The sequence below is a fragment of the Spermophilus citellus genome (genome assembly GCF_964194105.1).
Source record: "Spermophilus citellus genome assembly, chromosome: X".
Classification (NCBI taxonomy): domain Eukaryota; kingdom Metazoa; phylum Chordata; class Mammalia; order Rodentia; family Sciuridae; genus Spermophilus; species Spermophilus citellus.
In genome coordinates this window covers 9,825,581-9,838,261 of record NC_138190.1, presented here as the reverse complement: position 1 = coordinate 9,838,261, position 12,681 = coordinate 9,825,581, and positions in this window count along the sequence as shown.

Here is a 12,681-nt window from a genome sequence, read left to right as displayed (position 1 = left end):
ATGCAAAAGAGCTAAACAACAATCATAACACTGACACCATGAATATTTTACTTGACTCCCAAGTACAAATATAATGTAATCTTTTTTTTCTTTTATTTTTTTATTGGTTGTTCACAACATTACAAAGCTCTTGACATATCATATTTCATACATTAGATTGAAGTGGGTTATGAACCCCCAATTTTACCCCAAATGCAGATTGCAGAATCACGTCGGTTACACATCCACAATTTTACATAATGCCCTATTAGTAATTGTTGTATTCTGCTACCTTTCCTATCCGCTACTATCCCCCCTCCCCTCCCCTCCCATCTTCTCTGTCTACCCCATCTACTGTAATTCATTTCTCTCCTTGTTTATTTTCCCATTCCCCTCACAACCTCTTATATGTAATTTTGTATAGCAATGAGGGTCTCCCTTCATTTCCATGCAATTTCCCTTTTCTCTCCCTTTCCCTCCCATCTCATGTCTCTGTTTAATGTTAATCTTTTCTTCCTGCTCTTCCTCCCTGCTCTGTTCATAGTTGCTCTCATTATATCAAAGAAGACATTTGGTATTTGTTTTTTAGGGATTGGCTAGCTTCACTAAGCATAATGTGCTCTAGTGCTATCCATTTCCCTGCAAATTCTATGATTTTGTTATTTTTTATTGCTGCATAGTACTCCATTGTGTATAGATGCCACATTTTTTTTTATTCATTCATCTATTGAAGGGCATCTGGGTTGGTTCCACAGTCTAGCTATTGTGAATTGTGCTGCTATGAACATCGATGTGGCAGTATCCCTGTAGCATGCTCTTTTAAGGTCTTCAGGGAATAGTCCGAGAAGGGCAATAGCAGGGTCAAATGGTGGTTCCATTCCCAGCTTTCCCAGGAATCTCCATACTGCTTTCCAAATTGGCCGCACCAATTTGCAGTCCTATCAGCAATGTACAAGTGTACCCTTTTCTCCACATCCTCGCCAGCACTTGTTGTTGTTTGACTTCATAGTGGCTGCCAATCTTACTGGAGTGAGATGGTATCTTAGGGTGGTTTTGATTTGCATTTCTCTGACTGCTAGAGATGGTGAGCATTTTTTCATGTACTTGTTGATTGATTGTATATCCTCCTCTGAGAAGTGTCTGTTCAGGTCCTTGGCCCATTTGTTGATTGGGTTATTTGTTATCTTATTGTCTAATTTTTTGAGTTCTTTGTATACTCTGGATATTAGGGCTCTATCTGAAGTGTGAGGAGTAAAAATTTGTTCCCAGGATGTAGGCTCCCTATTTACCTCTCTTATTGTTTCTCTTGCTGAGAAAAAACTTTTTAGTTTAAGTAAGTCCCATTTGTTGATTCTAGTTGTTAACTCTTGTGCTATGGGTGTCCTATTAAGGAATTTGGAGCCCGACCCCACAATCTGTAGATCGGAGCCAACTTTTTCTTCTATCAGGCGCAGAGTCTCTGATTTGATATCAAGCTCCTTGATCCATTTTGAGTTAACTTTTGTGCATGGCGAGAGAAAGGGATTCAGTTTCATTTTGTTGCATATGGATTTCCAGTTTTCCCAACACCATTTGTTGAAGATGCTATCCTTCCTCCATTGCATGCTTTTAGCCCCTTTATCAAATATAAGATAGTTGTAACTTTGTGGATTAGTCTCTGTGTCCTCTATTCTATACCATTGGTTCACCCACCTGTTTTGGTACCAGTACCATGCTGTTTTTGTCACTATTGCTCTGTAATATAGTTTGAAATCTGGTATCGCTATACCGCCTGATTCACACTTCCTGTTTAGAATTGCTTTTGCTATTCTAGGTCTTTTATTTTTCCATATGAATTTCATGATTGCTTTATCTATTTCTACAAGAAATGCCGTTGGGATTTTGATTGGCATTGCATTAAACCTATAGAGAACTTTTGGTAATGTCGCCATTTTGATGATGTTAGTTCTGCCTATCCATGAACAGGGTATATTTTTCCATCTTCTAAGATCTTCTTCTATTTCTCTCTTTAGGGTTCTGTAGTTTTCATGGTATAGGTCTTTCACCTCTTTTGTTAGGTTGATTCCCAAGTATTTTAATTTTTTTGAGGATATTGTGAATGGAGTGTTTTTCCTCATTTCCGTTTCAGAAGTTTTGTCGCTGATATACAGAAATGCCTTTGATTTATGCGTGTTGATTTTATATCCTGCCACTTTGCTGAATTCATTTATTAGTTCTAGTAGTTTCTTTGTAGACCCTTTTGGGTCTTCTAGGTATAGAATCATGTCATCTGCACATTCTTTTTAATTCTTCCTTTATATAGTATTCCCCTTTGGATTCAATATCCTCAACATCTATTCCCACAAATATCCTCCTGATTTTTCCTTTCATAGTTTAACAAATTCTGATATATCTTCTGTTGTACAAATATTTTCTTCCCTGGTTTAGATCAACACTCGATCCACATCCAGCATGTGCTAGAATCCATTTATGGCTATTGACTTAGTGACAATAACTGGTGGGGTACAAATTGCTAACTTGGTTCTGTAAGGGAGCACACTCCAGGTGGAAAGTAATAGTTTATTTAAGCAAAGATAAGAGAACTATTCTGCAGGTCCAGGGGCCTCAGTGGGAAGTACATAGAGGATTGGAGATTTAGGGGACTCTTAAGAGTGTTCCAGATATTTCCATTCAAATTGCTGTAATTGAACTCTTTCCAGGTCACTGCCTTTGCTTACATCAAAGACTAGGAAGGGCTATGAATTCAACTGCTACTTCAGTTAAGCAAACAAACTCAGATTTGATCAGACTCAAAGTCTGAGTTAGATTTTTTTCATTCTTGCTTCTATAAGAGATAAGGTATTTTTCTTAAGTATGGTTATAGAAAGTCTTTGATTTTAATCTGTGCCTTGAGGTAAAAACTTAGTCATATAAAGTTATTGTTCTCCCCACTTAAGTTTGCACTGCCATCCAGAGCCATCTATCTTAATTATCTATTTCAGCCCTACCTAATTTTAGCTGTTGGGTTTCTATATCCAAATATGGTTATAAGACTCAGTGTGTTTTCATTCCTTGCTACACAGAGTATGATCTGCAAACTAGTAGTGTGGAATCTCCTAGGAGTTTGTTAGAAATACAACATCTCAGGCTTCAGTCTAGACCATCTGAATCAGAATCTGCATTTTAACAAGACGCCCCAGGTGATCTGTATGCACATTTGTGTCTGAGAAACATATGCCATACTCTTTTAGCCAGATAAACATGGTGGTATACCAAGTTAAGCTTCTCATTATCTCCCAGTTCTGCTTTCTTCCCTGTGGCTTTAAATTTGAGGTTTTAAGTGCAGGCCCTAGTCTCAATGTGCTCTATATCCTCTAAGATTTCAGCCTGGGGTGGGGCTTTCTTTGGAAGTCTTAGAAAAGGGCTACTTTCCCTTGGAAGTCTTAGAAAAGGGCTACTTACCTTGTAGTTCTGACTAAATAACACATTATTCCTGAACCATTTGGTGACCAAAGGAATGAGAGACACTGATGGTGGTCAAAGGCTCCAAGGTTATATAACAAGGGGTGAGATCCAGTCAGAAACACCCACTGAACATTGTTCAAGATCAGTCCAACGAGATGTCCTAAGAGGATGTCTGAGGGCTGGTGAGTATTGTTTTACTAGAAAGTTGTGCAGACAAAACATCAGTTTGTTAACTGTGCATTTCCCATTGGTTTTTGTGAAAGCTCCCACTGAAAGTGAGTTCTTTTTCCTGGTGCCCCATCTTTGAATGTCTGCCTGTCCAACTTGATTTTAGATAGTTGGATCTCACCTCATTCTTTTCTGAATGAAGCACTGGGGCTGTAGGATGATACTATCTTATTGCCTTTTCACATATCAAGAGTTGTTGAAACTCATCCTTTAGTGCATGAAAAGTGCCCTCTATACTGCTGGGACCTCATAAAAATCCAGACTCACCTATACTTAGGAACTTCTCAGGAGCATTTGATATTGGTCTACTAGATCTGTGGTTGTAAATTTTAATTTTAAGGACTTGCTTTCTAATCCATGACCAACATTCCTTTCCTGGTGATGTGATAAATTGGGTAACACCCCCAGGATTTTGGCATTCTTCTGGGTGTTGAACTTTCCAGCCTGTGAGTGACATAGTTTTTAGAACATTAATTCCTTCATATTTATGATTTTAGACTCCCAGAGAAATAGAATGTCACAGAAATAAAGGTTATTACCATCTGTGGCCATTTTTTTTGGGGGGGGTTCCCTATACTGTATCTCATCAGCTCACCTATAATGAAAGGCACTGCTCTATTGGAAAGTTCCCAAGCTGATCACAGCATCCCATCTTGAGTTCTTATATCACCCTTCACTTTTCTCAGTGCTATTTATCAAAACTGAGCAAGCTTTAATGACCTATAGGTAAGGCAACCTGAAGTGAAGGGTAACCCTAGCCTCCCATCCTTCAGAGGGGCATTTCTGGGGCATATTCTACTAGTTTCTCAGAGGGACTACAGTAGGATAGAGCCTGGCTATTTTCAGTACCCAACTCATTAATACCTTTTATTATCTTTTCCCCTGGTCTCTTGCCCTCTTCCTTTTTACATTGCTTCTTTACTCTTGGTTTGTGGGATTACTTCTCAAATAAACTATCTGCACCCAATCCTTTGCCTCAGCCCCATTTTGGGGTAACTCAAATTGGGACACTAGTTTTTTGGGCCAAATCTTGCCTACTACCTATTTTTATATGGCCCACTTGTAAACTAAGAATAGTTTTTACACTTGTAAACTAACAGTGGTTTTTATACTTTTAAGTGATTAAAAAGAATAAGAATATTTTATGATACATGAGAATCATACAAAAGTTTAATTTTAGTGTCCATAAAATTTTATTGATATATAGTCACACCTATTAGTTTATGTGTTATTAATGGCTGCTTTGCATTGCAGTGCAGGGTTGAGTAATTATAACCTTATCCATCTAGCCCTCAAGGCCTAAAATAATTATTTTCTGGCTTTCTAACATAAAAGTTCACTGATAGTAAGTGTTAAAATTGAATTATAATATTATCAAATATGGACTGATTTTAGTTATTCACGTCAAAATAATTTCTTCCAGAATGCTTTAGACATGTAAAAAGTTTAACATAATTTGTACTTGACTTCCATTAGACTAAGATTTAATGTTGTAATCAACTCTCTTCTGGTCATATGTACAAAAAATAGAGTTCAACAACCCAAGAATACTAATTTTTGTTTGTGTTTTGGGGATAGGGTCTCAGTATGTTGCCTAGGCTGGTCTTGAACTCCTGGGTTCAAAGGATCCTCTTGCTTCAGCCTCCTGAGTAGCTGGGACTACAGGCTTGCCTTGCTCAGAAAACTGTTTTGATATTTAACTTTACTATTTACTTTTAAATAATTTATTTAGTTCTTGATATATGTAGGGAATGTTTAATAATAATAATAATAATAATAATAATGTGAACTTACTTTTCTCAGCTATCAAGTAGTTCTCCTATTTCATGTTAGAAAATCGGCTTGTTATGGAGAGAAGTGTTTACTTTTGTAAAATAACTGGCCCCAAGACTCTGGGAAACAAGTCTTCTTTTTATGGTTGGCCATGATCACAGTTCAAAGTCATTTGATCTATTCATGTATTTCTAGAGTATGAAGCCCCTTTGTACACAGAATGTAATCAGCACCAAAGAATTTTTCATTTTCCTCTGTTGCATTTATGTTGCTGTACTTGTAAGTTCCCCATTACTTAGTAATGCTCTTGGAAAATGTTCAATAAATTATGTTTAGTATCAACTAAAGTTTATTAATATAGCCAATTCCATTTCATGCAGAATGTTCTCCCTTACTGAAAAAGCATTAATGGTTTTCCATTGCTCCTGGGGTACAACAGATTTCTTAGTCAGACTCATCCTGGTTGCAGTCCATCTCTTTGACCTTATCTCCAACAGTCATTCTGTCCCTACTTTCTTATCTATTTCCTGAGTCTTATGTACCCATTGACTTAATCTGTTTTGTGCTGGTATAACAAAATACTTGAGACTGGGTAATTTATAAAGAATAGTAGTTTGTTTCTTCATAGTTGGCATGGCTGGGAAGTCCAAGATGAAAGCACCAGCATTTGATGTGTGGCAAGAGTCTTCTTCTGAATCCTCATATTGTAGAAGGAAAAAGGCAAGCTAGCTAACATTTTTGAAGCTTAGTTTATAAGGGCCTTAATTCCAGCAACAAGAGAGGATCCCTCATGGCCTGATCATCTTGTAAAGGCCTATACCTCTTAATGTGATCATATTGTCAACACATGAATTTTGGAGGGTGCATACTTAAACCATTGCACCTATCAAAGCCCAATTAATATCTTTTTACTTAGAGAAGCACACCAATATTCCTGGTCTTAAAGTCATCTCTTCTTATGTTGGTTGTATTCTCCAGTAGACCCAGAGAAAAGAATATGTGCACAAGTGATTTCTTAAGGAAGTGTTCTTGGGTATTGTGGATGCTGCTCAGTGCCATAACACTTTTCTGGCATGCTTGAGGCCCTGGGTTCCATCTGCAGCTTCTCCATGAATAAAAGGAAGTACTCTCAGTAGAAAATGGTGAAGGAATAGAGGAAGCAGCAGCAGGAAAACATGATTTCAGTTGAAGTCCTATAATGGTCCTTCAATCTGACCCTAAATGGAAGTTCTGGAATGTAAGTTACTTCTTAGACTGTGCTTTGCCTTGAAGAACAGTATATCCTTGAAATCTCGAGTTATTGGCTAAGGGATGCTCAGGTTCAAGTAGAATCCCAGGCATTATGAACTTTGCCTGTATGGGGACAAGGTAACTGTAGGTGCCTTAGGGCATCTTCTGAACAAAGACATAGGATACAGGCTATTATAAGCAGAAACATACTGAAACCAGGGAAAGGCACACAGAAGTGGTAAGAGGAATCTCAGTTTCTATCACATTATCTCCTCTACTGTGTGCTTTCCATGTGTTACCACTACCAAATACAGGTAGAAGAAGAGAGCTCTGGAAGTAAACCTTGCCTTGCTATCACCTAAGAGACCCTGATTATATGATTAAACTTTTCATAGTCTCCTGTAGTACTTTAAATGAGTTTAGTTCTACTCTCTCAGAGGTATTTAGCAAATTAAAGAGATTGCTTGGGAAGCTAGTACACAATAGTCTTTTCACATAAGTGAAATTTGAAATTGCCCCACTTTGCCAGTCTCTGGCCATAATCTAGAATCAGTTCCTATTTTATGACATGATGTAATGAATTACAGGCTTTTCTGTTTAGTATAAACATCATTGACAAATGAGATATCATGCTCTAATTGGATTTACCTAATCCAATTTTCAATGTCAGACTAGTGTCATTTTGGACTGAATCATTCTTTGTCATAGATGGCCATCCTGTGCACTTTCAGATGTTTAGCAGCATCCTAGCCTCTGCCCACTTTATCCTAGTAGCACTCTAAGTTGTAACAACCAAAAATATCTCCATACATTAAAAAAATGTCCCCTAAGAAGCAAATTAACTCCTGGTTAATTAACCACTGGAAATTTTCAGGAACCGTGCAGAGTTTCTTTCAGTTTTGGAACTCATGTAATTCAGTGAATAGCAGCACCCTGTAAATGCTGGGAATATCTTTCCCTTTCCCTCTTTAAATAATAGAATTTTTCATGCATGGTGGGTTTTTATTTTTTTTTCCTTTTTGGTGGGGAGGTACTGTTATTTTGTTTTGGACATTGGGGATGGGTGGAAGGGAGGGACCTCACATATTTTAAATGCATGAATTTGAGGAAGACCATATTGCAAGCAACAAGTTCTTGGAGATCCAGAAAACTTGCATGTATCTTAACCTTGTGTCTTCAAAGGAGCCAGGATTTGAATTCAGATTGCCTCGTTCAATCCAATGTTTGGAAAGCAGCCATTGAAAGATTATCATTTTGGGTAATTGTTTACTGTTTCCTATATAAAATTTTGTTGCAAATGGGAAGAACAGAATTAATGTTATTGGGTAAGACAGGATGTGCTAATCTCATTTTCATAAGGAAAGATTGACGGTGTTTTGTGACTGTGAATCTGATGAGGCACATTTAGGACTGAGTATTTCCATTCAAAATGCTGTCCAATAATTTTACCTTTATATGACCATTGGTTCTAATTTCAATTTGTTTCAGTCATCCTTGTCAAAGAAAAAGCCTGAATAATTGAAATTATCAAATTACTGTAATTGCAACTTTATACTAATCCAGTAATTGTCTTCTGAATTCAGTTTTAATGCTGAATATTTTTATCTCTATTAGGAGCAGATAGAATTGAAAAAAATATTGAGTAATGCAAATTGTAATCTCACGAATTTGAACTGATAGAAAGACCTTACTTTCCCATCCTAGAAAAATAATTTGCCACTTTCAAGCTCTCCTGGAGTGATGATAGGTAACTGCCAGCTGAGAGACAGCTCTCAGCAGGAATCCTAATAGGTAGACCCCTGGGGAAAATCAGCTTATTTATACTACCAGAAGACCTTCATTTAAGAAAGGCTTTCAAATCTTCAGGGGTTGAATTTGGAAACCTTTAAGTATTTCAGCATTGTAATGATTGGTTTTATTTTTTGTAAACCTACTTTTAGACCCAGCAATGCCTAGTGAGGCTTTAGAAACAACACATTACCTGTGGTAAAGCAAGAATTCCTGTAGAGACCTGAAGATGGGACCGATGTTACCCTACCATTCATCTTTGGGCACCTTCCAGTTACTCTGAGTGTACTTCACACAGTACCCAGTAGTTCTCCTTCTTTGGCCCCTCTTTCTTCCTTCTCTTACAGTCTTCCCCCCTAGTTTCACCCACTGATTGCCCCACAAGCCAACCCAATATGGCCTAGAAAATAAGTCTTCATTTCATACGTAAATGAGTCCCATTTTGATCAGAATCTTTACAGAGTTCAGAGTGGCAAAACTACAAGATAAATACCCCTCTCTCTTAGTAACATGAATTGGCACTCACAGCTTTAATCTGATGTTCTCTTAGGAATTACTATTTTACTTTGTTTAAGTGGTTATCCAATTTTATTTTAGCAGTCAAGTTATTCCTTCAAATAACAAATAAGAATCCCCAGTATGTGAAACAGACATTCATGCTGTTTCTCAGGGGGAAGTGGGGCTGGGGGCTTAGGGCCATCTCAGTCTGTCTTCATAGCTCCCTTCTCAGCATAGGCACTCCACACAGTGGAGTACTCCATTTATTACTACAGGAGCCCTCCCTTATTTTTGGTTTCCCTTTCCAGAGTGTCAGCCACGATCCAAAAATATTAAATGAAGAAGTCCAAAATTAGACCAATCATAAGTTTTTAAATTGCATACTATTCTGAGCAATGTGAAGAAATCTAGCATTGTCCCACCAGGGATATTAATCATTCCATGTCTAATATATCCATGCTGTATATATAGCTACTTGTTTGTTAGTCACTTAGTAGCTATCTTGGTTATTATATTGACCATGATGTTTCAATGATCGTGTTCAAGTAACCTGTATTTTATTTAATAATGGCCCCAAAGTCCAAGGGTACTGATGATAGTAATTTAGATATGCCAAAGAGAAGTGATAAGTGCTTCCTTTAAATGAAAAGGCTAATATTCTCCACTTAATAAGGGAAGAAGAAAAATTGTGTGCTGAGGTTGCTAAGAGCTACAGTATAAGAAGATATTTTGAGAGAGAGACCACATTCATATAACCTTTATTATGGGGTATGGTTATTATTGTTCTATTTTGTTATCTATTGTTGTTAATCTCTTATTGTGTCTGATGTATATGTTAAACTTTATCATAGGTATGTATGATAGGAAAAATAGTATATGTAGGATGGTGTACTTAAACACAGTTTCAAATATTCACTGGGAGTCTTCAAATGCATCCCCATGGATAAGAGGGGACTTTGTATTTGCAAATTATTTAGTGCGATCTCCTTATTTTATAAATAAGGGGTGGAGGCTCAGGTAGATTCAGGGGCAAGTGTCAAATCACATTGCTCATTTCTAAAAGAGCGAAGATTTAAACTGGCTTAGTGCTCTTTCTCCAACAACAATCCCAGCCAGATGACCAGTAGGTACTTTTGGTAATCTGAAGCAGGTAGGCATTTTCTCTAGGATCAGTGACCCAAATCAGTTTGAACTACTTGATTTATCCTTATTGATGAACTGAAAAGCACCCTGAAAATAGTATCACATTTAAGATGACATAATAGCTTCTCAGTAGAAACCTCCTTCTTCTTCATATTCACCAGTCCTTTTGTTGCAGGGCCCTCCCCATCCCTTACCCCCCACACCAAGAGAGCTACCAAGGCACATAAAAATGTAGCTATAAACAAATCACCAGTTTTATTTATCTTCTGATGATAATCCTCATCATGTGTGCTAGTCTCAGGCTTTGATTTCTCCCAGTGAGTTTGTGGGCATTGGTGACCTGTCCACTGGGCACTGCTGTTCTTGCTTGTGGATCTGGCATGAAATGAATGGAGAACCTCTTTTTCTCAAAGATCCTCTGCATAGTAGTTGCTTGTGCTCCAATTTACAAGGCTTCTATGATTGTTACCAATGACCTTCCATAAGGCACAGATATTGGTCCAATAGTGGATTCCAGATAGGAAGATAACTTTAAATAACTGACTCTAGGCAGTACTCAAAATAATCCCAATTTGCTGATCTCCCTAACTAGGTAACCAAATCAAGGTTGTCATGCAGGACTTTGTCTTGTCTTGTCTCAGTTGGTATCTTAATTATCCAAACATACAAAAAGGGATTACTGGGTGGCCCAACCCACTTTTCCCACAAATATGCCCATACAGTCTCATTTTTCTTTGGTGACCCAGTGTAAGCTCAAACTGAGTCTATACTATGGCGTAGAAAGTAATTCCCATAGCTTGGACTTATTTCTAGTCTACCTGAGCTGGTCTGGAATTGCAGTTCTTCTTTCCTTGCCACTTCCCAATAGTACCAAGAGTCCCATCTATTCTTACAAGGCTGTTTCCTAACTTAGCTAGTTCTTGTGAGTTCCCCTGCCCCATACTACCTAGTTAGAATTTCTTGAATTGAAAGACTTTGTAAGGAGGGCAGGGGATGAGTTGGCAGTAAGAAAATCTGCAAGTACAATAGCCTTCCTTTTCTGTGGGGATATGTTCCAACATCCCCAGTGGATGCCTGAAACTGTGGATAGTGCTGAACCCTATGCATATTGTGTTTTTTCTACCTATACATAGTAAAGATGTAATGCCTTCTCCATCTTGACGAAGCACTTATTAAGCAAAACTATGATTGTAGATTTTGCAGTTGGAGGTGTGATAGCAACACTAATACCAATTTCTTCATCCTTCTTTAGAATTTCGTGGATGGAAGATTCATTTTTACCATAGGTCTTAGCAACCTCAGCATATACTTTTTTTCTTTCCTTATTAAGTCAAGAATTTTATTTTCCTTTTCACTTAATGGAAGCACTTTATAGGTTCTCTTTGATATATCAAAATTTCCAGCATCACTACCCTTCTGTTTATGAGCCATTATTAAGTAAAAGAAGAGTTACTTGAACACAAGTACTATGATAACTCAACAGTCAACATTGGTCTGATAACTGAAAAGGTAACTAGTGACCAATGGGTGGGTAACCTATACAATGTGGATATGTGGGACAAAATAATAATTCATGTCCTGGGTCAGATAGAGTGGGACACTGATAGATCTCATAACACTGCTCTGAGTGAATTTGTTTCTGGACTTTTACATTTAATATTTTTGAAGCTTGGTTAGCCACATGTAACTAAAACTGTGGAAAGAGAGACGGCAGATATCAAAGGAATATTATTTAGAAAAAAGAGGAGGGGAGCAGTGAAATTAAAGGTAAGGGTTCTCTGTAATCATAAGAGAGATAAAAAGTCAGAATTATGGCATCAAAATAAAAACACTGAGAGAAATGGAAATAACAGAGTAGAAATAGAAGGGAGACCCAAAAGGAAATGGTCTCATTTTCAAACAATGAGGAGATATGGCCACAACCTATATAGAATCTGACCCTTAGCTACGTGAGAATGAAATATATATATATATATATATATATATATATATATATATATATATATATATATATGAACATTTGTACATTTCCTCCCATAAATTATAAGAAAGTTTTCCCTACTCTCAGGTTATAAAGATATTTAATCCCTTTTTTTCTTTCTCTCCTACTTTTTTTTTTTTTTTAGATGGGTTCTCACTAAGTTGCCCAGGCTGGCCTCAAACTGGCAATCCTCCTACCTTTAGCCTCCTGAGTAGCTGGGATTACAGGTACACACTACCACACCTGACCCTCTAGTACTTTTAAAATTTTGAAGTTTATCTTTAATTCATTGATCTGTTTGAAGTTAATTTTGGTGTACACTGGGAAGTATCAAACCATCTTCATCTTTTTCTCTAGGGCTACCCAGTTATCCCTGTGCCATTTATTAAAAAGCCTAGATTTACCCATTAGGTTTGAGATGCCCTTTTATTCTAAGTATCCACATGTATTTCAGTACCATATTTATGGATGATATTTGTAGTTTTAGTTTTGTACCACTTCCAAATTTCATATTGTTATACCATTTTAATAGTGTTCCAGTATATAATAGAGCTTATTATTTTTCATTACTTTTATTATTTTTCAGGTTTTGCCTGGTTATTCTTGTCTGTTTTCTA